Source organism: Ailuropoda melanoleuca, chromosome 16 (genome assembly GCF_002007445.2).
Source record: "Ailuropoda melanoleuca isolate Jingjing chromosome 16, ASM200744v2, whole genome shotgun sequence".
Classification (NCBI taxonomy): Eukaryota; Metazoa; Chordata; class Mammalia; order Carnivora; family Ursidae; genus Ailuropoda; species Ailuropoda melanoleuca.
This window is the reverse complement of record NC_048233.1, coordinates 27501590-27506622: the sequence shown is the minus strand read 5'-3', so window position 1 is coordinate 27506622 and position 5033 is coordinate 27501590.

Sequence of the window (5033 nt, the reverse complement as noted above, 5' to 3'; positions counted from 1 at the left end):
TTAAGCGTCTGCCTTCGGCTCAGGTCATGATCCCAGGGTTTTGGGATTGAGTCCTGCATCGGGGTCTCTGCTCTCTGCCCTGCCGCTCCCCCTGCTTGTGATCTCTCTCTCTGATGAATAAATAAATAAAATCTTAAAAAAAAGTGACTTGACCTGGGCAAGATGGGAAGTTAGTCCCAAATCTAAACTATTTCAAAATGTATGCAAATATTTATGTTAAACCGTTCCATGATTGGAAGAGCATTAAAAACAATGCTTATCAACAGAAAACCTACAACTAAAATTAAACTTAATGGTCAAAGGCTAAAGTCGGAACAAGGCAAGAATATCTATTCTTGACACTTTAACACAACATTATACTGGAGGTCCTGGTCAGTAGAATAAAGACAAAGAAAAAAAAAAAGGTATGCAGAATGGACAAGAAGAAGTAAATGGTCTTTATTCACAGGTGGCATGATTATAGATGCAGAAAACCCCAGTACTCTACCAAAAAAAGTAATAAAGCCTATTAAAACTAAAGTAAGTCAATTTAGCTAGTTTGCCAAATAAAAGATCAATATATAAAGATTGTCTTCCTACATACTAGCAATAAGGAATTAGAATATGAAATTTAAAAGATACCATTTATAGTAGTATCACAAAAGCATAAAACTCTTTAGGGGAGATTTTAACAAAAATATAACATCTCTCTCTTGAAGCTATAAAACATCACCAAGAGAACTTAAAGAAGTGCTAAATTAATCGCATTCATGAGTTGGAAAACTCATATTGTTAATACATTGTTATCCCCAAATTGATTTATAGATTCAATGAAATCCCAAACAAAGTCTCAGTAGGTTTTTTATAGAAATTGACAAATTGACTGTAAAGTATATTTAAAAATGCAAAGTACGTAGAATGGCCAAAACAATCTTGAAGGACTTAACTATTAGATTTTGAGACTTAATAGAAAGCTCCGGTAATCAAGACTGTGTGGTATTGTATAAAGTAAATGTTTAGATCAATAAGCAGAATAAAGTCTAGAAATAGAATCACACATATGTGGCCAATTGATTTTTTACAAAAGTGCAAAGGCAACTCAGTGGATTAAGAATAATCTTTTCAACAAATAGTGTTGGAACAATTGGATATCAATACATAAAAGACTAAAAAAATCAACCTAGACCTCACCCCTTTGATAAAATTTAACTGAAAATGGATTAGAAATCTAAATAGAAAATGTAAAACTAGAAAAGATTTAGCAGAAAATATATGGAAAACCCTTCCTCATTAGAGGCTAGGCAAAAAATTCTTAGATATAATACCAAAAACTATAACCTATAAAGAGAAACATTTGAAAAAATTTGGACTTCATCAAAATTTAAAGCTTTTCTGCTTCAAAGAACACAATCAAGGAAGTGGAAGGACAACCTACAGAATGTTTCTGTGGGAGAAGATATTTGCAAATCATGTATCTGATAAGGAACTCGAATCTAGAACACAGAAAGAACTCTTAAAGGCCAATAATAAAAAGATAAATAAACCAGTTAAAGAAGGGCAGCAGATGTGACTAGACACTTCACTAGAGAAGAAGTATGGCTGGCAAATAATCACATGAAAAGATGATCAACATCATTACTTATTAGGGAATTGCCAATATAAACCACAATAATATATTACTTGACATTCACTAGGATGGCTATGATGAAAATGCTGGACAATTAGCAGGTGCTGAAGGGGATATGGACAGGTTGCTACTGTCACACAATACTGGTGAGAATGTGAAATGGTGCAGTCCCTTTGGAAAACAGTTGGTAACTCCTCAAAAAGTTAACTATCAAGTTACCATATGCCTCAGCAATGCCACTCCTGGGTGATCACCCAAAAGAAATGAAAACATACGTCCACACAAAAACTTGTACATGAGTGATCATAGCAACATTATTCATGATAGCCCCAAAGTGGAAACAGCCCAATGTCCATTAATAGATTAATGGCTGAAAGATACGGTATAGCCATACAGTGGAATAGTATTTGTTCATAAAAAGGAATGAAGCAGCAATCCATGCTACAATATGGATGGACTTAGAAAACATCAAGCCAGACACATATTGTATGATTCCATTTATAGGAAATGTTCAGCATGGAGCAACACTAGAGGCAGAAAGTAGATTATTAGATGCCAGAGGCTGGGTAGAGGGGACAACAGGAAGTGGCTGTAAATGGGTACAGGATTTGGGGGGAGGATGATGAAATGTTCTAGAATTAGATATTGGCGATAGTTGAACAATTTTGTGGATATATTAAAAGCCACTGAATTATACCCTTTAAAAACATAAAATAAATAAAAATCACATATGCACAAAACACTATGTAGCTTTCAAGGATACATGCATATCTAAAGACACACTTAAACATATTAGGAGTGCCCTTGGGATGGGGAGGAGGATAAAATAAAATAAAATAGGAACAGAAACCCCCCTTCCAAAAAAAGAAAAAAAAAAAAGATCTCTAGAGACCGAGAATATATCAGGGGTGGGCAAGGGTTAGGGGTGAGGGCAGAATTTAACTACAAAAGGGCAGGATGAAGTGATCTTTTGGGCAGTGATGGAATTATTTTGTATCTGGATTGTTGTGTTGGTTTCACAAATCTAAAACTTGTAGAATTGCACACCAACAGAACAGGTTATTTTTTTCCTGGATGCAAACCTTGAAAAAGTATACTTAGGCACCTGTGTTTTTACGTTTATTTTAAACTGCCTCCATTTTTTCATAAAGCGCCAATGTTACTCCTCTCTCTGTGAACAACTCCCCTTGGTCTGTTTTTTTATTAAGTCATGCATTAATCAATTTGTGGGTTATTTTTCGGTTTAGTGCATGTAAGATGTGCTGCATAAATACTGCTCAGGCTTTTGTAGGCAGAATTTCAGACATAGATGAACCCTACATATTATTTTCCTATTCACATATAAAGATATTGATTTCTTTGACATTAGAAGCTGTTTTAAAATGTTTCCGGTATTAAGCTTGAATATAATCATTTGCTAGTAAAAAATTGAGGCTTGCATTCAAGCCCAGAAGGTAATTGTGTAAAAGAGCTTCTGCTCTGGGTTTATAATACTTGCTCTCTGATATTTACCACTGATATTTACCATTTACCGTTACTCTATTTAGTGTTTATCACTGCAAGTAGTATTACTACGTGGGCCCTGAAATGTTTACTATACATATTCTAGGTGTAATTTCTGCTGTATATCAGTACAGTGATAATATCATCTCAGTTCTCCCTCTAATGGTCTTTGTGAGGCAGCGAATACCACTGGGGTTTCGCTGTGGCAGCTCTCAGAAGGTCTGGAACTCCTGCTGGAGGAACATCAGGGACATTTATCTGGGGATATATGTTTCTTCTGTGTCTGTAAAACTAAATTTAATATCAGAATAAATCTAATTTTGCTAATATTAACCATAGAAAGGATAGTCTATTTCAGTTATAACATTAGACTTTCATTTTGGTTTCAACTGACTTTGTATTTCACTTGTAAGGATTGATGACTATCTGGGCACCAGAATATTTTACATTAATTATAAATATCCTTAATAAAAGCATAGAAATATCATATAGTTTTGGCACATATAAGCCCATAATGATCATGAGAGTTAAGTCAGTCCCTTAGATTAATCAGAACACCCTTCTTTGAATTTCCTTTGTCTTTTTTCCTCCAAGACTTTATTTTTTTTAGAGCAGGTTAGGTTTACAACAAAATCGAGAGGGAAATATAGCGATGTCCCATGTAATACTTGCCCCCACACATGCACAGCCTCCCCCATTAACAATTTCACTCACCAAGATGGTACTGTTTTTTTTTCTTTTTAAGCCAGGGACAAACATACATTAACCCCCATCATTGACCCCATCAGGGTCAACCTACATTGATCCATCATTAACCTCCAAAATACACTGTTTACAATTTGTTCTTGGTGTTGTATATTCTATGGGTTTTGACATATGTATAATTTGTCAAAAATTCCATCACTGTAGTATCATACAGAGTATTTTCAGTGCCCTAAAAATCCTCTGTGCTCGGCCTATTTATCCCCAATACCCCAAGATCTTTACTCTCTCTTTAGTTTTGCCTTCTCCAGAATGTCATATAGTTGGAATCATACAGTTTGCAGCCTTTTCAGTTTGATTCTTTCACTTACAATATGCATTTAAATTTCCTCCATGTCTTTTCACAGCCTGATAGCTTGCTTCTTTTTAGCTCTGAATAATATTCCATTGTCTGATGTAGCATAATATGTTTATCCATTACCTACTGAGAAAAATCTTGGTTGTTTCCATGTTTGGCAGTTATGAAGAAAGCTGCCGTAAATGTCCATGGGCAGGTGTTTATATGGACGCTAGTTTTCAGCTCCTTTGGGTAAACACCAAGGAGTGCCATTGCTGGATCACATAGTGAGATTATGTTTAATTTTCTAAGAACCTGCCAAGCTATTTTCCAAAGTGGCTGCACCATTTTGCATCCCCACCAGAAATGTAGGAGAGTTCCTGTTGCTCCACATCCTTGCCAGCATTTGATGTTGTCAGTGTTCAGGTTTGGGGCACTCTAAGACGTACATGGTGGTGTCTCATCGTTGGTTTAGTTTGTATTTCTCTGATGACATCTTTCTGTTTGCTCATTTTCCATCTGTATGTTTTCTTTGATAAGGTGTCTGTTAGGATCTTTGGCTGGTCTTTTAATTGGGTTGTTTTCTTATTGTTGAGTTTTAAGAGTTGCTTGTCTATTTTGGGTAACAGTTCTTTATCAGATGTGCCTTTTGCAAATGTTTTCTCCCAATCTGTGGTTTCTCTGTTCATTCTCTTGACACTGTCTTTCACAGAGCCCAAGGCTTTAATTTTAATGAAGTCCAGTTTATCTTTTTTCTCTTCTTTAGTTTTCTATTTTTTTTTAAAGATTTTATTTATTTATTTGACAGAGAGACAGACACAGCCAGTGAGAGAGGGAACACAAGCAGGGGGAGTGGGAGAGGAAGAAGCAGGCTCCCAGTGGAGC